This window comes from Cavia porcellus, unplaced genomic scaffold (genome assembly GCF_034190915.1).
Source record: "Cavia porcellus strain 051 isolate PalLab524CR breed Dunkin Hartley unplaced genomic scaffold, mCavPor4.1 scaffold_28, whole genome shotgun sequence".
In the NCBI taxonomy this organism is placed as follows: Eukaryota; Metazoa; Chordata; class Mammalia; order Rodentia; family Caviidae; genus Cavia; species Cavia porcellus.
The window spans coordinates 19,629,595-19,651,832 of NW_026947511.1; the positions used below are offsets into that span (position 1 = coordinate 19,629,595).

The 22,238-nt window shown below is 39.9% G+C and overlaps 1 long non-coding RNA gene across 1 annotated transcript in view; it reads left to right on the top strand.

Moving 5' to 3' along the window:
* The window catches only part of LOC134473796 (uncharacterized), a 30,676-nt gene extending 8,648 nt beyond the window's left edge, over positions 1-22,028 (top strand). The window contains exons 2-3 of the long non-coding RNA XR_010044222.1: positions 17,181-17,340; positions 21,199-22,028. This is a non-coding gene — a long non-coding RNA (uncharacterized LOC134473796). The remainder of the gene's footprint in view (positions 1-17,180; positions 17,341-21,198) is intronic.
* The last annotated feature ends 210 nt before the right edge of the window (positions 22,029-22,238 follow it).

Genomic DNA, 22,238 nt, shown 5'->3' on the forward strand with positions numbered 1-22,238 from the left:
TATATCGTTGTTCTTGCCACTTTCTGAAACAGCTCTAGAATTCTTTTTATCTTTGGTTGTGTTTCCATGGTTACCTTGATGTGTTGAATTAATTAAAAACATTCACCTTTTGTGGTTATTTTGACTTTATGGAAGAGCCAAAAGTCACATGGTACCTGATTCACTTAAAAAGGTGGGGATATACCATAATGTTTTTTGTTGACAGAAATTGCTGCAGACATTTGATTAATGAGGGATGCTCAAGCAACACAGTGAATGTTCAAATTTTTAAATTTAGTACAATAAAAAATACATTGCAATAAATCATTAAGTCCCTTCAAAATACTCTTACTTACCTCTACTATCATTCTTGGCAAAGTATATTTCACAGTGATGATTTTTTTAAATTAAACATTTACCATATTTTTTGATCACCCTTGAAGTCATAGCGACAACCTCACTTCTCTGATAACCAATTTTTAAAAAACTGGTCAGTTTTCCTGTGACTAAATACCCAACATTGGTAGTTTAAAGGAGAGGATTATTTAGCCCAGTGTTTCAATTCATGGTTGGGTGGAAGGATACATTGGAGGAAACTACTTAGCTCATGGTGGGGGAGGCAAAGCAAGGGAACAACGCTTGAGAGGATGAAGCCGGGGAACAGACATAGTCCCCAAGGTTATCCCTCCGTGACCCACCCCGACACCCAGAAGTGTGCTTTACTAATCCCCATAGGCTGACATTCTGGTTTACATTTCACAGCCATACAAATGAACTTCTCATACTCAATTACATTAAAATTTATTGATTTGTACTATATTCTGAATTAATAGGCATGACATTGATGATTTGGACAATATTACTTCCCTGAGCCAATGCAGCTATTGCAAATGGTGAAATGTACCATTTTCTAATGGCAAACACAAGACTTTTAAAAATATTTACAACCATGGATTGCAGCAGGAGTCTTTAAGCTCACAGAATTTTTCAAGCTCACATAAGTACATAGTAAATACAATAGTTAATCTGAGTTCACAACCTCAAATTCTAAATTGTATATATGCTAGTTCCCTGCTGAGTCTCTTAGTCAAACTTCTGAACTTCTCAAATTGACACAATGTATCATCCATAACAATATGAAAACATTTTACACCCTGGACTACCTGATACAGGACTTTGCTAGGTAGTGGGCTGGTCTTGGACTCACTTTGTAGTCCAGGCTGGCCTCAAACTTGCAGCAATCCTCCTGCTTCTGCCTCCCTAGTGCTGAGATTACAGGCATGTGCCATCATGCCCAGCCAGACAGCAAATATTTCAGTGTATTTGAAATGTCAAGCTTCCTTGGTATATTTCTTAAAACCATTTTATAAATAATGAAATTTGGATAGCTAATATGTAAGTCTCTTCAAGACAAATAGAGGTTTAAAAATGGCTAGATTAACACATATCCTAATAATCACAAAAAGTGCATTTCTTGAAAGTGTGTTGTTTTTCATCTCATCATATGAAAAAGATGGATATAAACAACAGTTCAGATTTCTTTTTAAAATTTTTATTTTTAAATTTACTCTCTAGCTTTTTTGAAGTACAACTGACAAATAAAAATTGTATATATTCAGTGTACACTGTGTTCTGATATATGTATACATTGTAAAATGATTACCACAATCAAGCTAATTAGTATGTAAATTACATTAACATTTTATAAGATTTAACGTTTAATAAAATTAAATCCTTTAATAAATATAAAATTTTAATGCAAAGAATTACACATTTTTGCTTCTTTACTAGGGATATTCTTTCCTCTTCTTCTTCTTCTTCTTCTTCTTCTTCTTCTTCTTCTTCTTCTTCTTCTTTCTTCTTCTTTTTAGATAGGGTTTCGCTGTGTAGTCAAGGTTAGCCTTGAACTCATGACAATCCTCCTGCCACTAGGGATATTCTTAAGTAAAACTAGAGGTTTGTTATTGTTCTTAGCTGTGTATATATAGTGGTAAAGAATACAATGTGTACTAGTATGATTTGTCTCACTGCTTTGGGTTGTGCTACAGAATAAGCAGTTTACAGCTTATTGTTTAGAAATATCAGTGCACACAGTCAACACAGTGAAAAAGGCAAATCATATTTTAACATTTAATATGTGACTTCGTTACTTTTCTCTCATTGCTAGGACAAAATACCCGACACCTAAAATGAAGGAAGGCAAGGTTTATTAGCTCACTGTTTATGGAGGTTTCAGTCCATAATCAGCTGCTCCAAGGCAGGGTGGCATGTCAGGAGGGCAATACTTTAAGAAAAAGTAGCCAGAGCAAAAGCCAGAAAAGAGCAGGTCTCTTTTCCTCCCTTATAGTGTATGTAAGCCACCCCCTGCCCCCAAGGCAAAAGTAGCCCTCACATAATCTCTGTGCCCTCCTCTTGCACAGGATGAGGATGTTTACAATGTAAGGATCCTAGTTCCCTGCTGAGTCTCTTAGTCAAACTTCTGAACTTCTCAAATTGACACAATGTATCAACCATAACAATATGAAAACATTTTACACCCTGGACTACCTGAAAAAATCAGGACTTACTCTAAATCTGTAAATTATATGTTAGAACTTACACTAACAAAAGATTTTTTTTCTAGCAGAGTATAGTATATGACATTGTTTAACATTTCCAGTACAGTATATGGTAACACTAAAGTATAGGTTGACTTTTAGTCAGTTTTATTATAGGTTATACATTCCCCACAACGAAGCCTTGATTGTCTGCATGTGGGAAGACTTTCCCACTATTCTGCCCTCAGTACCCTTCTGGAATGTGTGTGCATGTTGGTCAGCCTTCCTGTTGCTGGGGGAAAAATGCCTAGTATACAGTTCAAGGGAGCCGAATGGTCTACTCAGCTCATGGTTTCAGAGGCTTTCGTCTATGAGTGACTAGCTGACAAACACCACACCAGAAAGGCATGAGAGAGCTCCCATGGCAGCTGGGAGGCAGAACACCAACGAAAGATGTGTTCTCCAGAGGTAACCAGGGTGGCACACCTTAATCTAGATCTCGCTTCCTAACTGCATATTCAGCTATCAAGCATCGTGTGCCCCCAGTCCAATCATCTCTCTGTCTAAATCCAGTCAAATTGACGAGATTAACTTGCACAAGATTTCAGGTTAGTATAATATATAAATTATATTATCCTTATATAATATAATGTATAATTATATGTGTATTTACTTATATTTATTATATGTACTATTCATATGCTTTTAGAATTGAGTTCATTAGATACATGTTATTGTAAATATCTCATCCCAAGCAGTGGTTTGTCTTTTCCTTCTCTTTGTGGTATCTTTTTTTTTTTTTTTTTTTTTTTTTGTCTCTTTCGTTTTTATCGGTACCAGGGATTGAACTCACAACTTCCTGCTTGCAAAGCAGGCGCTTATGCCTGCTGAGCTAAATCCCCAGTGCCCCTTTGTGGTATCTTTTAATGAGTAGAAATTCTTACTTTTAATAAAGTCTAACTTTACAACCTAACTTATGATTTTTACTTTTTTCCCAAGATTGCAATCCTGGCATAAATTCCATTTGGTCATCCTATATTATCTTTTATATATAATAAGAAAATCTATGAAGTCATCCTAGTATTTACAGACAATTTTTGATAAAATTTAACATTGTAAAGTAGGAATGGAAGGAAGGAAATAGTGAGGTTATGCTGATCTATGGAGCTTTTTAGAAACTATCCTTTACTCTTTTCTACTCTCTGAAAGAGTTCTTGTAAGATTAGTTGTTTTTTTTTTTTTCCCTTGGAGAATTCATCAACTGAAGTTATTTTGATTCCATGGAGATTTCTGTGAGGAGGTTTTTTATGAGTGAGTCAGTTTCACTGATTTTAGTTTCATTCAGATTTTCCTCTTTTCTTTTTACAAGTTTTGGTAAATTTTACTTTTCAAGGAATTTGACCTTGCATTTAACTTTTTTTCTTTTCTTTCTTTCTTTTTCCTTCCTTGTTTCTTTCTTTCTTCTTTTTTATTCTTTTTTGTCTGTCTTTTTGAAATAGTGTTTCTCTATGGAATCCAGGTTGGCCTCAAACTCACAGCAATCCTCCTGCCTCAGCCTCCTGACTGCTGAAATTATAGGCATGTGCCATCATACCAGGCACATTTATCTGTTAATGACTTCACTGAAATTTAATGGGAATGCTGTCAAATTCAGCATAATCATTGCCTCTTATTGTTAGCAGAAAAAAAAATACCTCATACAACCTAAAGAAGGCAAAGTTTATTTTATATTTTAGCTCACCATTTCACAGGTTTCCATCCTTGGTTGGCTGGCTAGAAGTCAGAAGCATCAGGGTGGAAAGGAATAGTGAGCAAGCTACGCAGCCCAGCTGAAGAGTGCCAATGAGAGACAGATCCCTTAAGAGTACAGTCCCAGTGATCTAACTGAGACTCCTCCAACTGGGCCCGTCTTTTAATAGCACATTCAGCTATGAACATAAGTGGATTAACCCACCTAAGAGTGCAGTACCTTCAGGATCCAGTCACCTCTCCAGCAGTCGCTTAATTCAATCAAGTTGATGATTAAGAGTAATTGGCACTGTTGTCCTGTGAAAATGTGGAACTGAATAATTTTTAGTATAATATTGAAGTTATGCAACCATTATCCCTTAAATTTATTATTTATTTGTGGTGCTGGAGATCGAACCTAGGGTTTTGCATATGCTAGACAAGTGCTGTAGTACTGAACTCCTCCCCAGCCACCTAACCTTAGAACATTTCCATTCCCCAAACACAAATCTCATGACCATTTGCAATTACTCCCGATCCCAACTCTTAGTCCTAGGCAACCACTGCCTTGCACTCTATTTTCATAGATTTGCCTTTCCAGAACATTTCTTATGAGTGGAATCATATAATATGCGTGATACTTTTGAGTAATACTTTTGGGCTTAGCGATGTAGTCGGTTGTATTGTTCTCAGGTTTTCAGGTGCTGGCATCTTGGTTCCCAAGTTCTGTCTCAAACAATGAATTGAGTGAAACAAGTGAAAATGGTGACAAAGCTTATTTAAAAGACTAAAAATGAAGAATAAGGGAGAAACTGGCTCTGCAGAATGAACTTGGGCCAAATACAAGAAAGGAAATTTTAAAACTAAAAACCAAAATAAAAGTATACCCTGGGGGACATAGGGTGGGCCCCCATGAGGAAAACCATGCTAATATGCTTTTCATGGCAGCCTGTCTGTTTTTTCTTCCATGTATTGCAGGAACATATGAGAACTCCATGTACGGGGCCTTTGAGATTATTCGGCACATGTGCTGCCATCCAGTCAATCTTATTCCTCCCAACATCTGTGCCATGCCCCGCCTTCCTGTCTCACTTCTCTCTGAGAGACATAAATTCCTGAGGAAGTGGAGGTGTCTGTCTTCTATAGTTTCTTGGAGCTGGAAGAAACTGTGTACCTTGCCTACTGGGGATCCTTGAGCCCTCCAATCACCTTGAGGTGCTGAGGCTCATTGACTGAGCTGAAGAATGAAAAACCTGTTAGAAGACAATGAGAAAAGAGTAACAATCACTGAGCTGCCTGTTTGATGGGAGCAACTTTACTATTACCCAAAATATGAGGAGCAGATTAGATTTCCATACTTACTAAAGAAGAGAGTGTAAGTCAGAGAGGAATGTCAGATAAATTCTCCAGGATCTGAGTGTGACAGTCTTCACAAGGTCCTGTTTACCTGCCTATAGCAGCACTAGAGTCTTGCTTTTCGCAGAGAAATCACAAATCTTTCAGGGGCTCACAGGAATAGTTTTTTCCTTTTGAGTGATCTCCCTCAGACACAGTGGGATTGGCTTTGTTCTAAAGACATGAATCCAGTTTTCTTTGCACCTTTATTGCAGTGGGTGTTGCAAGGATCATTGAAAATGAATCCTTCCATTTTGGCTTTAATTGGTCTCCAGGAGTCCTTTTTCTCCAAGTTTTTATGAGCACTTGGTCTCCAGGGCAGACACTAGATAGTCCCCCTGGGCAAGATTCCATTCCCATACATTTGGATAGCCTGTTGGCTCAAATTAGTGAGAATGTGTACGAATCTCATGATATTTGGGCCTATTATCATCTCAGAGGACAGAAATGGCCTCCCATATAATATCTCGGGTGGGCTCAATTTAACCCAGTTTTGGGCACTTTACAATCCTCGTAAGCACCACTGACAGCAATAGGACTCAGGACTCAGATATCTCTTAGTAAATTTTTTCCAGGGCTCACTTTAGGGTCTGGCCAGCTTTTCCTACCTTTCCAAAAGATCAAGGCAACCAGTGGAATGGAAGTAGTACTTTATTTCTAAAACCTTTGTCACCCCCTGAATTATTTGAGATGTAAAAGAAGGCTTGTTGCCACTGTAGAGGGAAGATAGAAACAAAATCTGGGGATGCTTTCCTTAAAAAACACCTTAACTATCTCCAAAGCTCTTTCTAAATATGTAGGAAAGACTTCAATCTAGCCTGTAAAGTGTCAATCAGGACCAGTATCTGTGTAAATCCTCCACATTATGGTAAATGGGTAAATTCTAATTGCTACTTCTCCCCAGGGTATGTACCTCTCTGTACAGGTTCTAATCAAGGAGCTGGTTTGGGCTTGCCTGGTGTGATAGTTGATTTGTTGTATCAATTTAAGTAAGTAACACCAAAATAAATTGGCTCAGCATAGTTCTGGATGTGGAAGACCCACCCTAGGAGGATTATCACCAGAATGCTATCAACGGGAAGTAAAGAAGGCAGGATTGCTTCTGTTTCTTCAGGGAAGATTCCAGCCCTGACCCTTCAGCTTTCTGGCATGGACTCAACACTAGACACTGCACAGAGCTCCAAGCCTTTGATTAGATCCTTCAGATGTCCAGTGCCTTGACAAATGTTTTGCACCCTTCCACACCTGACTGTGGATGGCCACTGTAAGCCAGTTTTATAAATTTTTATATATTTGTAAGTCTTGTATTATATCTGTTCCTTTAATAAGCACTGTCTGATATACCTGTGTTATTGGAAAGTGGGCGACTTTTGCGGACCTGTTGAGTGAATGCTGCTAGTCTTCATCCTGGGAAGACTTGAATGAGTTGGATAATTTCTGAAAGCTACAATATCAACTGTGTGCTGCAGGATGGTTGCCTGTTTAAGTCTTAGTTTCCTTTGTGCCTGAGCAAAAAGTTGAGGACTATCTCTAAACCCCTGTGGGAGAACTGTCTGAGTATCTTGCTGTTGTCTCTTGTAATAAGTTTTTCCCATTCAAAGACAAATAGAAATTGGAGGTTGAATGCAGGGCAATGGAAAACATTGTGTCTTTTTATATTTTTATTTTAAAGAGAATGAAACCAAGCAAAATAAAACAGACTAAAGCCAATCAAAACAAACCAATGTGACACACGACTTCAAAATAATAGTAATTAACAATGGTTACCGTAATGCCTCTTGTTGTCTTCCAAATAGCTGCTGATACCTTCAGACATAGTAAAAATCAAACAAAACAGAACACAATAGAACCAATAACAACAAAACAATGAATTCAATAAAGGACTTCAAAACAAGGTAAGAGTGCCAGGCTTGGTGGCACACACTTGTAATTCCAGCACTTGGGAGGTTGAAGCTGGAGGGTTGTTGCAAGTTCAAGACCAGCCTGAGCTACAAAGTAAGCGCATGGCCAGCCTGAACTGCATAATGAGACCCTGTCTCAAAAAGACAAAGGAAACAAACAAACAACAGCAACAACAACAACAAAAAGCCAAGATAAGAATAAATCCAAAATGGTTGCCATAATATATCTTATTATCTTTGCAATAGCTGCCCATACCATCAGATATAATGAAATCAAACAGGACAGAATAAAACCCAACCCAGCAAAACAATGAAAATGATACAGGACTTCAAAACAAGTTGATAGGGAGTTAACAGTGTCTACCACCTTCAGAAGATCTCCCATAGATGTTACATTGTGTATTATCATCCTCTGAATAGATGATCAGATCATTGGCTTTATACATGCAAAGTCAGTGAAATATTAAACTGTACAAGAATTAAACTGTATTCTACTTCAATAGCCATCATCACAGCTAGTGTTTCTCTGGATCAGCCAGTCACTTACAACGGGTTTTGGGGGGCTCTTCTTGTTTCCCAGCCTACGTGTCAGAAGGGGCTGGCATCTGGCTGTCCCCCTCAGTGGCCCATGCATGGTGCTGATTTGAAGGAAGGGCTTGATTCTCGGTGACTTCTTGTTGTCTTCCCCACAGTCCCAAAAAGTGTGTTTTTTTTAAAATCTAAGACTGAGAACAAATTACTGAACTTAAGAGAGAATTGTATATGGATCCGTTGCTAGAGGATGCAGTGAAGTCTTGTTAATGAGGCAAAGGTCTTGTACTACTCTGTATTCTCCTGAGGGCTTTACTCCAGCAAGAATGGGAATATTTCAAGGGGACTGACAAGGCTTCAGAAGGCCATGTCTGAGAAACCTGTCTGTGACAGGGTGGAGGCCATTATGTGCTTCTTCCTTGACTGGATGTTGCTTTCAGTTAGAAAATCGGCTGGGGATTTTTAGTCTGATAATTATTGGCATGTGGTGGACCCCAGGGTCTCCTTGAAAGAAGACCACTTGTCTCCATGTTGGCCCAACCTTGCTCTAATTTCATGTATTGATATGTACAGAGCTGGCTTTAAGCAATGCAGCTGAGTCTAGCCAGGTATTGATTTGTAGTCTTTGAAGCAATGTGACAGGTCAGTGATCCCTGCCTATTACTCCCAACTTTCTAAGCATGAGCTAGGCTGAGGAAGGCCATGCTGTTGGCTGAGACTGAGATTTAAGAAAAAAACTCCTGGACATCGCAGAGCAGGAGGGGCCAGAGCAAACATCCTGACCAAAAACACAAGATACTTCCTCAAATTATGTTTATGCAGATTCCTTCTAGAAGCTACCTGTTACCACACTTTCTGCATACCTCTCTCTGCATATTGCAGAGGTGTGGTTGTGCCTTTTACCAGTCCACAGTACTTAACATACTTCCTGCCATTCTCTCTGCCATGAGCCACTCCCCTCTTCCTGAATTAATAAAACCCAGGGTCTGCCCTGGGTCATGGCCTTTCTTCTGGTTAGCCATTGTTCTAACTGGACTTTGGATCCCGTTGGCTCCTCATAACCACAGATATGTATGTGCTTGTCCCCTTATTCCCACCATTGGTTGCAGTGGAAGTGGTGGATTGGAATTTACTTAGTGGAATTCCAATAAATTTCCCCTGGCATTACAAACGTGGACTCCAGACTATGATGAGGCCAGAATGGGCTCCCTGTACTGGCATAACTCAATTTGCCTTACCAGGTAGTCCTCTATCCCATGCAGTAGGTTCTGCCTATTGGATAATTTGGTCATGGAGACCTGGTATAGTCCCAGGAGTAAAATCCATTTTGGCCTAAGCCATATTTTGAGAATTTCCCTAGTAAATCTCTTCCTTGCAAGGAAATAGGACACCATGGGACAATCAGAAACTCATGGTTAAACATTTGGCCTTCAAAGCTACATGTTAGAGGAAACATAAAGAATCCTGATTAGGGGTCCCCTTCACCCCAACTATAGATATAGACTTGGAGGAGGGTTTTCAAAGGAAGGAAACCAAACAGAAGGAGCCACCCCTGTGTCAGTTACTAGTTGGATTTGCTCACCCATGACATCCAAGATTACCCAAGACTCTTCAGGAGAGATGGTGATATCCATGGATGGGGGCATAACAAGTTCCCTGGGACCTTTTCAGTCATCAGAGCAGGAAATGGAATAAGACAGTCAAACCTCCAGTGCCACAAGCAGGCACATTAGCTGCCTCACATTTGGAGTAGGGTCCAGGTGGTGGGTTGGTGCAGTCTCGTGCCCAGCATCCAGTGTTCTTCCACTTGAAACTGGAACTCTTTCCCTGGTTGTCCCTGGATTTTTTTCTTAGATAACCTGAGGGCGTTTAAAGCATTACCAGCTGCAACAGCTATAATCTTACCTTTTTGTTTTGTCCTTCCTCTGGGTCCTGATTGTTGAAAAGGTCGTGTCCTGCAGTTGGGCCATAGGTGTTGATGATCCCATCTGAAGTTTCTGTAGCTTACACCAACTATCTGGGGCTGATTGACAAATGAAATGGTGTCCCACTAATGCTTCTCCCTCCCTGAAAGATGAGTATGTTTATGAAAGACTTGTACTAATTGGCCATAGGTAGCAGCTGAATTCTCATCTGTAGCTTATATGACCCCATTAACTTTATCATAGTTAATAGACTTTTTTTGGTACCAGGCAGGCACTTGTGTTGCTGAGTTAAGCCCCCAGCCTGCTAAAGACGTTTTAATGGACCTTTTTATCCCATGGTAAGAGTGGCTAGCATAGTAGAAAACAATTTTAGTCCCTGACTACTATTATAGCCCCAGTTTGGTCCCTTGGCAGGGAGAACAGGCTCTCCTGGGTCGTTTATTTCCCTTTTAAAGCATATTGCTCCTTTGTATAGTTTCTAGCCTCTTATAGGAGTCTTTGTCTTTCACAAGGGGTGAAGCAAGTGGCCAAGGTCAGTTGGACATCTTGCCATGAAAAACCAAAAGCAAGGTCAAAATTTGAAACCCACCTGCAAACTTACTAGGGTCCCCCGACAGTTGGCCTAGTCATTCTTTGTACTACTGGACATCTGCAACGGGACCTGCACTCAGGTATTCCCTTCCACTCTTGGGGCTTCTCTTATAAATTAGAGTAATAAGAAGCACACACTTGGTTTAATCTGTGGGACTTAAAGCTCTCTGTGGAGCATGATTAGGGGGCTGAGGAATATTGGGTTCCTCTTGGGCACTAGGCTCTAATGGAGTCCCTGAGCCACTTGGAAGGGGTGAACCTGATTTGTTGGCCTGAGGCCTATAAGGAGGAGGTCATAGAGTCCTCCAGTGTGGTTTTTTTCATCAAATAGACCAGAGAGACCCATATCTTTCTGAGAGGCAAGTGGGGTCTCCAGGACAGGGTCATCCCCTCCTTCGGAGAACATTTCATATGCTAAAGAGTCATGAAAGCCTGAATATAATGGATTTCATTCCACCTTTTATTTTTTAACCAAATAATAGTTTCCTAGTTTTAACTGCCATCCAGGACCTGTTTCTCACCATTTCCTAGTTCACACTGAACCCAAACCATATTACAATGATTACAATGGTAGATAAACTGTTTGTGTTTTAAATTGTCAGGATCAAACCTTGAACATCCATCAGGGATTTGGCTTAGTGTTTAAGCTGGTGATATCTACATGGCAAGTTCAAGAAGTTTCTCACTGGCTCATCTTTGTGGAATGTAGAGGGAAGGATACAAGTAGGTCTTGGCTCCTTAAACTGCATCTCAGGCAGAAGGAGAAGACTTAAGAGCCCCATAAAGCATCCCTTGTGAAACCTTAACACTGACTAGACACACATCTCTATCTGAACCTTAGAGTCATGCCAGCATCATTCACAGAGGCACAGATGAAAGTCCCACCTAAGACTTCTTTGTCTCCATATTGGGGCCCATTAACTACTCAGGGAGAAGACAAATGAGCCATTTAATGCCCTTACCTTTCCTTTGACTCCTCATCAGATGGTATTTTTTTAGCCACCCAGTCGAACATTCCATGGCTTAAACAGAGTAAAGCCATATGGAAAAACTATCTCTTTCATTTACTCTGATAGTAAAATATTCTTTGGTACTTTAAGATGCTAGAGACTGAAACTTTTTTTTCCCCTCTAAGAACAGGGATGGTTTTGCTTTTATATACTCAAAGTCAGTTTAGTTAAGTTTTAAATACTGTTCATTTGTTCTACTCAGGCTGTCAGGCATATGTTCTTAAATTTTACCTACATTTAAACAAAGAAGGAATCTAGCCAGCAAACAATAGCTCCAGGTGCGCTCTTAGACCCAGAGGGATCCAAGTTATCTAAAGCCCACCTGGCTGCTTCAGGTGGCCGCCTTTTGCTACAGGAACATGGTCTCAAAGCCAACACATATGGGCAGCTTAGGCCTGCCCATTCTTTCCTCTGACTTCTGTGGATGTGCACATTGGCGATGGTGACTGGGACCTCCCTCCCGCCTCTCTGTGAGCTCATTACCCAGGCAGGTCTGCCCAGGCCAAGGTGATGGGAGAGACAAGAGGAGATCATGCCCCCCACAGCTAGTTCACACCATAAAATAGCCACAACCCTTGGGCCTCTGGTCACTACTCCACTGGCCAAAGCCACGATTTTTTGTTTTTTGGGTTTGGGGGGGGGGCAAATTTTTCTGTCCTATGCAGGAAGACTAAAAATAATTCAAAAGAAAAGAGATTCTTCCCTCTTGTTTCTAAAAGCCCACATGTTCTTTAAAATTAGAGGCTTAACTCTTAAGTCTGGTTGGAAAAAAAGGGAGAAAAAGGCAGCAGTTGATGCAAGATGCTATCTAGTGTCATGACAACACAAGATGGCAGGTGATCACATGACAGGGTAACATGGCAGCACTTGAGGCAAAAACACCAAACCAGAAGAAAAATTCATTTACAAACTGGGATAGGTGAAGACCAGGCTGATTTCCAAAAAAGGTGTATAGCAAAGGAACGCATGACCACAAGGCATGCCAAGGTCTAGGTTGCACACATGGTACAGCAAACTCTCTGGCTACTTAACCTGTACCTGCGAGTGAGCACAAGCAAGGGAAAAGTCTATCGCAGTTGGAAGAAAACAAAGGCAGTAGATTCCCTCCCCAGCCTCCATGCTGGACTAGGAAGCCCTTCCTGGCACCGTAAGGAAAAGCCTCACAGATTACCACCTTAGGGGAGCAAGACAGGGAAGAAGAAGGAAAAAACCCTTCATGACATTTCAGAGAGAAGCATAAGTAAAAAAATATTTTTAAATGTACGTGGGTCTTTACCTGAAACTTCTTCTACTTAAGTCTCCTGGTCAGCTAAGCCAAATAAATGTTACCGGGTTTTAGAGTGCTAGCATCTTGGACAAAGAACTCAGCAAAACAAACAAAAACAGCGATGAAGTTTGTTTGAAAAGTTTTTTAAAATATTAAAAGTGGTTGTATGCAAAAGAAACTATCCTTTGCTGTCTTAAATGAAATAACGCAATGTAACATGGGGATAGCGTAGTGGACAGGTATTTGTGGCTACAACAGAAACACAGAAAAGATATGGCACAGGAAACAGTACTGAGGAATACTCACGAAAACTTCTATGCACCAGTGTCTCTCCTAAGTTGCTCCAGTCTCCTAAGATCTCACTTTCTATTTTCAAACTACATGATAGAGAGTAGTATTGTTATTGTTGTTGGGTTTTTCTCTCTGAATTTTAAAAGCAGTGAGACTGGTGTCTCTTCATGGTTTTCTCATTTCTCGGAGGAAATATTCTCTCTCCTCTTCCCTCCCTTCCTCCTCCTTTTGCTTGAGTCAGAGTGGTGGCTTCCTTCACTAGGATCGTCCTTTTTCTTTCACTAATATACACGCTGTCCCTACACACGATAAATAACGTGGACGTAATGGTACTAGGTTTCCACAATGGTGTCCCTAGAGGCAAGAGGACATTTCCCATTAGTCCCAGATGAGAGTTTCTAGAGGAAAGCCTCTGAGTGAGGGCATAGAGATGAAATACAGTGGACCCCAGAAGCTCAGAGTGTTCCTGGAGCACTCTCAAATCATGAAACACTGTGAATTTCAGATATGGTCAGGAAAATGCCTATTTTTATAGTTTAAACACTATGCTATGTCTCCTGCATATGTAATTTAAGATAATAAAATGCTGTATTAATAAAATGTACAGGGTGACTTGGCAGCATCTTAGGAGGGATTTTAGGGCTTTAAGAACAAAACTGAGAACCCTTGAGATAGCTTCATGCTATACAGAAACCTGTTATTATGCAGGAATGTTGGTGCATCTGCCTGAGATTGGCATCAGCCAATCAGCAGCAAGGAGAACTGAATATTGCTCTTGGATTGGCTTCTTGTGAACCTTCCACCAAAAAAACAATTGCAGAGGATATTTGCAGTTTCCTTGACATTATGGAAGTTTCCATGAACAATTGTTAGCTTCAAAGGAAATCTGCAAAGACGGAGGCTTCGAACTCTGAACCACAACTTCGACTGTATTGAGGTTGGCTAGTCTTGTGGAAGGAATTGTTATTATCAGAAGGGTACTGGAGAATTGTCCTAGGTCAAAAGCCATAGGCCACATTGTACTCGTTCTATTTCCCCATAGCACTGTTGCGTTATTTGCAAATAGTACGAACTTCCTAAATGTTTATTGAAGGAAACAAAGGAATGAATAGTTGAATGAATGAGTCAATCTCTGACGCAAAGTGTCTTCCTGTCTGCACAAAAATCTTCAGCCTCTATCGCAATCCTCCTAGGACTTTGCTAACTAACTATAACATCCAGGGACACTGCTGGTTAGCCATTCCATGGCCAACTGTCTGTGAACCTTAAAGGTACAGACACACGAAAGAATGCGACTGAAATACTAAATGTTTCACTATCTTTTGTTGTCTTCAGTCTGGGTTTGTTAGGTCAAGAAAGGTCATGAATGATCCGTCAGAAAACCAGAAAGCCTCGTGGTGAGTCAGGGCTTGGGGGCTAAAACACAGTTTTGAGTGTGGGCAGCTTGTCATCACCTGCATGTACCTGCCTTGAGAGCTACCGCAGCTTCTGATGACCTTACCACAGGCTGCACCTGACCCACAGCCTCTCCTGAAGAGGGGTGATTCAGCAGCCACCTTTGTGAACATTTTTCCTGAGATCTTTCATTCGCATTCACTGTGTTCAGAGAGATCTGAGTTTCAGAAACCCTGCATTGTTTCATTCTCACAAGAGAATTATTTTCAAAGCCCATCATCATTTCATTCTCACCAGGGAGGTATTGCTTTTGTCACTTGTCAGAATCTTATGGAAAAAAAAAGAAAGAAAGGCTAAATAATATCTGCAGTTCATATAGCTTCCCAGACTAGTGCTAATCCTATCAGCCTGCTTCTTTCCTAGGGCCTGCTTCTTTCTCCTTTAGGGACACATTGCCCGTGCTCAGTTAATGCCAAGTTATAGGGGGAAAAAAATCATGCAGTATCCTACACATAGTCAAATAATCTTCCTTTTTTTCTCTTTCCCTCATTCTGTATGCTTGTGTGTGTGTGTGTGTGTGTGTGTGTGTGAGTGTGTGTGTGTATCCCATTGGTTTTGTTTCTCAGTACTAAGCTAAGCAAGAAACATTGATAACTTACGCTAGGGATTCTGACAGTAGAGATGATGACGCATGCTTGTATTCAGAGTAGGGTTTGAAGGTAAAGTCAAATAAGACTTGGTGATGAATTAAGATTAGAGCTAATGAAGGAAAAAGATAAACTAATTAGGTTGGCTGACTTGCTTTGGGGTACATAGAAAAATTAGAAATATCGATATGCAATAGAAATGGATCTCTGTGGATTAACTGCACCCCACCACTGTGTATCGAGCTCAGCACCTTGCACTTGCTAGGCAGGTGTTGTGCCACAGAACTATATCCCCAGCCAGACTTCTGTTGAATCAATGGGCTAGAATCCAACTTGCCACTGTAAGAGAACAAGAACCTTTAAAACTCACTATGGTATGTACATGACTGAAAAAATTGCTTCTGTGAGTTGGGGAATGATGTATTTGGGAAATTATAAATATTTGTAAATGAAGGGTCAGTGAGATCCTTCACCACAGTGATGGGAATCATTCCCCAGGAATTTTGTTACTGCTGAGTCAAATACATGGGTACTATCTAAATCTCATTTCTGATTATAAAGGGATCTTTTTGAAGTCTCCACCAAGGAAACTCTTCTTTGCCGTTAGAAACAATTACTTTTTTTGTGTGTCTCTTTTAAGACAGGGTCTCTATGCAGTTCAGGCAGGCCTTGAGCTCACTTTGTAGCCCAAGCTGGTCTCAAACTCACAACGATCCTCCTGCCTCAGCCTCCTGAGTGCGGGGATTACAGCCACCATGCCCGGCAACAATTACTTTCTTTACTTACTTTTTCCTAAGTTGACAAGTGAAACCATTTTGCAGGTACTAAAAGCCATTAACAGGAAAGACTTGAGCACTAGAAAGCAGATGAAGCATTTTAATGGTAAATGAGTAATTTGAAAACTCCTAAACAAATATTGCTCAGGGACTCCTTGTTCCTTTAATGAAGGGAATTATTCTGTGGAAAGGGGCTATACAGGGTAAGGATTCACAAAGCTAAACTGTAAGTGCTAACTTGACTCTCTTAAGGATTCTATGACGTCAGGTCATTTATCATCTCCGGCCCTTCATTTCTTTACTTATGAAGTGAGATTAAAAATCTCTGCTCAGTCTGCCTTATAGAAACTTCATGAGCTTTAAAGTAGATAAAGACAGTAATACCACTTGACATTTTTTAAGTCCTTACTGTGTGCCAGGCATTGCGCTAAGTAACACAATGAAGCTACTGTAAGCCAGACACCATGTTCAAACCCTTTTACTGTCATTGCTCACAACTCTGAGGGTCAGTAATTTGGGCTGGACATAGCTGAAGGTTATTTTTGCTTATCTTGTCAGCGATCAAGGATGAAGCTACAAATTTCAAACACTTCTGGTCTCCTAACTATTCCTCTCTCATTTGTCTGGTCATCGATAGTGTCTATTATCTGGTGGCATGGTGGAGGCGGGGAGGTCTAGGAGGCTGAGGGGACTCCAGCTGGAGGTTCATTTATTTTTCATTTGCTCTTGCATATTCCAATAGTTCAATAGTTCAGGCTTTTTTGCGTGGGTATTTCAGGCCAGAGTTCTAGGAGGTGAGAGAGAAGCTGCAAGATACCCTGCATTTGAGGCTGGAGAGTATCGCATGTTATATCAATGATTTTTTTGGTCAAGACAAATCACAGGTACAACCCAGATCCAAAGAAGAGGAAACAAACTCCATTTTTGATGAAGGAAATGGAAAAGTCACATTGCAAATGGTCTTGACTGCCAGGATAGGAGGAGTTATCATAGCCGGTAACAATTTATCATATTTGCCAACATGTAACTTCATTCATTTTTCATAGTAACTGTGTTATTCTTATTGGATAGATAAGGAAACAGAAGCACAATGAGGTGGAATAACTTGATCAAAGTCACAAAATCACTTAACATCTACATTGGAATATAAATCCTGGTAGTTCAACTCTTGAGGTCATGCTCATCTTGTTTTGTTTCTTTTTAACAGCTTCACAATGGAAACCACATTGTGACAGAGATTCCTTGTGTCTACTTATGTTCAGAAGGATTTTGTAGGAGGCCATGTATCAATGGAGCACCTACACTGGACCCAAAAAACCAATCCAAGAGAGAGCTTAGTCCCAAGAGCTGAGCTTTGGTCCTAGAAGGTCTGTAGCCAGTTAACTAATTAAGTCATAAACAACTAGTTAATCTGTTACCAATTGTTATGGTTTGTGTTCTGATGCCCCACCCAGCCTTCTGTAATGATGAACACAGCTGAATCTAGTGTTTGTGATTGGTTCATTTGTCTAGTGCTGGGATTGAGTGCTACACCCACCCAGGGGCATCACCCTACCTTGGAGCCAACTGAGTATGGACTGAAAGCTCCAAAAAATTGTAAGCTAAATAAACCTTTCTTTGCTTCACTTTGAGCATCAGGTATTTTGTCTCAGCAACTAGAGAAAAGTAACCAGCACACCAGTTGACTGGTTCATTGACTAGGCTGTAGCTAGTTTAGTTGTCTATGGCTAACTTCTGATTTCTTATAAATGCCATGCATTCACATTGTTAGTGGGAGGTTTGGGAAGCTGCCCAATTTATAAATCATTCTTATTTAACTGGTCTAAAATTTTTTCTTTTTACTCTTTTATCTAGTTCTTTCTTTGTATCCTACTTCTTAACCCTTACAGTTTAATTGGGACCATGTAACTGGTTCTGAGTCAAAAGAAGAGCTGATATAAGTTCTTCTTTCTTTCCTGTTCCACTTTTGTGGTCTTAAAAACCAAGTGTCAAATTGTAGCTAGAAGTAGACTGTATTGCAAAGCTCCATTTAAAAGGAAATCACCTGACTTATAAATGAAAGAAAATTGTACTTGCTAAGCACCTGAAATTTTCAAATTTGTTATTTCAATGAAGTCAATTCTCTCCTAAAACAAATTTCCTTGTATTACTCCACTTATAAAGTGAATTGATAATCATAAAAATTGGAATTAAGCAAAAAAGAATAAAGAAAGAAATCTAAAACCACTGTACATCTTACAAGCCAGGGTTGGCAATTATATCCTTGGTAAACATAACTCCAGACAATTATGCATAAAAAAATTCACTATTTATATAAATAGGTTTACACTCCTACATTGCCTTCTGTTTTCATTAAAAGTGTCATTCCAAATACTGGTGGTTAAGAAAGAAACCTAGGGGGCTGGGGATTTAGCTCAGCGGCATAAGTGCCTGTCTTGAAAAGCAGGCAGTCCTGAGTTTGATCCCCGGTACTGATAAAAAGGAAAAAGACCAAAAAAAAAAAGAGGTCAGTTTTCCTTGAAAGCAGGCAGTCGTGAGTTCGATTCCCGGTACCCATAAAAAGGAAAAAGACAAAAAAAAAAAAAAAAAAAAAAAAAAAAAACTTAATAAACCTACTTTAAAAAAAAAAAAAAAAAAAAAGAAAGAAACCTAGGTAGGTACTTCTATGAAATCTTCAAAAAAGGAAGTTTTGAGAATATTTATGAGTATCTGTTCTATATCTGAGTACTTGAGTTCAAATTCTCACTATACTACTGACCTTAAGGAAGATATTTAGTCTTACTGTGCTTTAATTCCTTCAGTTGTGAAATGAGGGTTGATACTCATCCTATTTCACAGTGAGGATTCAATAAAGTTTATTTCACATTCTGTACATCATCTGGCATGTAGTTAACACCAAATCAATGTTAGCTCTGCTATCGGGATAATGCATTTACCCATCCCACTGAGATTTACAGAGAAAATACACTTTTGAAATAATGTCTTTCTTGTAACTCCCTGTGAGGCATCAGGGTATGGTGCAGGGTGCCATGGAATAATGGTTTAGTCTCCACACTGGCATCAATTTCAGGAAGACAAGTCCATTTGGTATTCTTTTTATTAGTACATCTTTGTAGTATGCAGTGTTTACATTTCATGTGTGGAGTTGTTACATGCACACATGACACACATTTTAATTCCTTTTTTTCACCCCCGCCCTTTCCCCTTCCCTCTCCCTACTTTCTTGATCTGCTTCTGCTTTGAGAAAGATCCATTTTTCTCTTTCCCACTATCTTTTATTTTGCTCTCTGTTTATACTTTGTTTTTTTTTTTTTTAATCGGTACCGGGGATCAAACTCATGACCATGTGCTTGCAAGGCAGGCGCTTATGCCGCTGAGCTAAATCCCCAGCCCCTGGGTTTCTTATATAAGAGAAACCATGCAATATTCAAGCTTTATGTCTTCATGAACAACAGTATTTTGTTGGTGACTAGATGTTGTGTCTGGTCATTGATGGTCCTGACGTGAACACCTCCTCTTCCTAATTCAAGTCTTCCATGAGTCCAGTGGTTCTCCCAGCCTCTGGTCCCTCACTAGGGCACACATAAACTATCTGGCTTCTTAGCACACTATGTATAGACCATAGTGAGCAAAGAACAGCACCTTTGCCACATTTTGGCTGACTCATAAGTCTTGGCAGAATCCTTGCATGGAGGTCTCATTTCATGATTTCAGACAGGAGTGGATCAATGTTCTTTCTGTTTTGGCAATTTATTTAGTTTAGGTGGCAGCGTTCTGCCCTCCAGGGCAAAGTCAGTCACCGATCAGATAATTTGCTTTCTTTTCCTTTTTTATCAGTGAGAGCTATGTTGGACATGTTTTTCCTTTACCTTCTTGTGTAGAGGAACTTTTTTCTGTACATTCCTTATGCCACCAAGCCTCACAGCTCAACTGTAATGACAGAGCAGTTTTAATACTTGCATGCTGAAGAAACTGCATGGCTCTAGATATGAGAGGGATACATCAGTTACTCAAGTAAACTATGAATACAAATATAGTTGTTAATGTTCTTAAATATTACCCCATTATAATACCATCATCATTATCATATAAGATGAGTTTATTTCTCTCCCAATACCCTTTCACTTTTCCAATGAACTTGTGTTGCCTGTGGGCTTCTGGATTTTCTAGCTTTTTTGCTTATTAAAAAAACAATTAGAAGACAGTCCACCGGCTGTTTTCCTGGAATGCAGGAAGTGAACATTATACCATATGGACTCTTTAGCACCCAGCCAGATGGCCCCAGACACACACAAGCACTGGCTCCTCTGGCAGCTGTGCGCCATACACCACTGGGATGGCTGCTTTGCTTGACAATGACGCATTTAAAAATTTTTCTTCATTACATTTTTTATTGCACAGATAAAAAATTAATTTGAGGTCTTTCTGTTAACTACAAAGGGATCTATAATTTCTCTCTCAGATTGTTCGTGGTACATAGTGCCCAGTAATGACTAATGAATGTTCCTGTCAGTGACAGCTACGTAATTAATGCTCTCAATTAGCAGTGCTGACCTTTCACAGATTGAATAAAAACTCTGGCTAGATGTCAGGGGTGTCAGTAAAACCTGCCTTGAATATGGACTGATGCTCAAATACCATTTTTGTCATGTATTTCATTAAACTAGACATAAATACCTTTATTTGAGATAGATTTGCCAGATCACCTATGAGTTCTTTTTTATATAGGGAAAGGAATTTTGGGTTTCTGTAAATCTGAGAAAAAAAAATTCTTACCAAATGGGAGATAGATACTAACAAAGGTGTGCAGCAAACCAAGATAAACTTTACTGTTGACTGGGGCCTTAGGAAGACGAATATGTGGAAGAGATGTCTACTGCATTGTGATAGGTCAGGAATAGGCCAAAAAGTGATTGAAGTTTTATGTGTCATTTAGGGGGCTCTACCACAGACTTTTTTCAATGGAGTGGACCAGCATTACCTCACAAAGACTGACGCTGGAAACGAAGAACCAGTACTTGTATGCTTGGGTTAATTGTACCTGGTAAAATTGAGAGGGCATCTTGGCTTGCTTTCCTAGCTGCTGAATCTCAATCTTTGAAAAATGACCTAGTGTCTAGCACAGAGATAGATGCAGGAATGTTTATGCAAAGATCCCTGTAGGGGTCAGGCAGGTCATATCATTGCAACAGCCATCAGCTGACCTGTGACTCTGTTTTCTCTAGCGTGTTCAGGAGGTTGTCTCCAGCCCACTGCTCTCAAATCAACTCAGGGATTCACAATCAGAAGAGCCATCAAGGCTGATATTTTAAGGAGGAGCTAAGAATGAACACTAAGATGGATCAAGGTTCAAAGGTTGGAAGAGAGTTCCTTAATTGGGAAGAGCCATTATGAGAAAGAACCCTGGCAGCATCACACCTGGAGAGGTACTTCACGAATATGCGCTGAGTCATCAACTGGCTGTCGTGACCAAGACCTAAATGTTCTGGGTGTGCTTAAGCCTTTTGAAATTAAAACTAATATGTGTGGGTATGCACCTTGTGGTATGCACTGTATAGTACTAGGATCTACTGATTCTAAAGTGATAGCATGGAAATCCTGTTTTTAGTATGATGCTAATGGCATCTTCTCAAAAGTACTGTCTTCAAACGAGTTATTTTTGATGATGGGGGATAAGCTTTAGAGAAAGAGATAAAAGAGTTTAGGAGGGAGGGACTAACATCATCAAGGAATGAAAAAGAAAAGCACCAATGAAACAGTCTCTGCCTATGAAATAGAAACACAGGAGAGAAGCAGCAGCCAGTTGATAGGAGGTAGGTTTTTGCATTATTTGGAATCTTGTACACATGAGTGATATTCAGCAGGCCCAGAGAGATAGGCCTTGGGATACAAGTAATGGCCAAACTCTGATGAAATATACTCTTGGGCATTTTTCTAATAAGTTTATGTTTATTAAATGATTCCAGAGTATAGTAAAGCTCTGGGGCTTTATCTAACAAATTGTTCTCTCCTAAATCTCTCTTAAGAGCTCTGGTTAGAAGCTAGTAGTGTCTCACCTACCCAAAGTCCACTTTGTCTGGCTCGCACACTGGTGAATCAGCAGAACTAATCCTGGCTGGTCTTTTGCCCTAGAGAAAGAGGCAGGCCTGGTGATCATAGAGGGGGAAAGAGGAAAAAGCCTGAATCATCCTCAACAATAGGTTTCACTGCTGACCTCTGTTGGAGTCAAATATAAATTTCTTCCTCCCAGTGAAGCTCGGTTTTC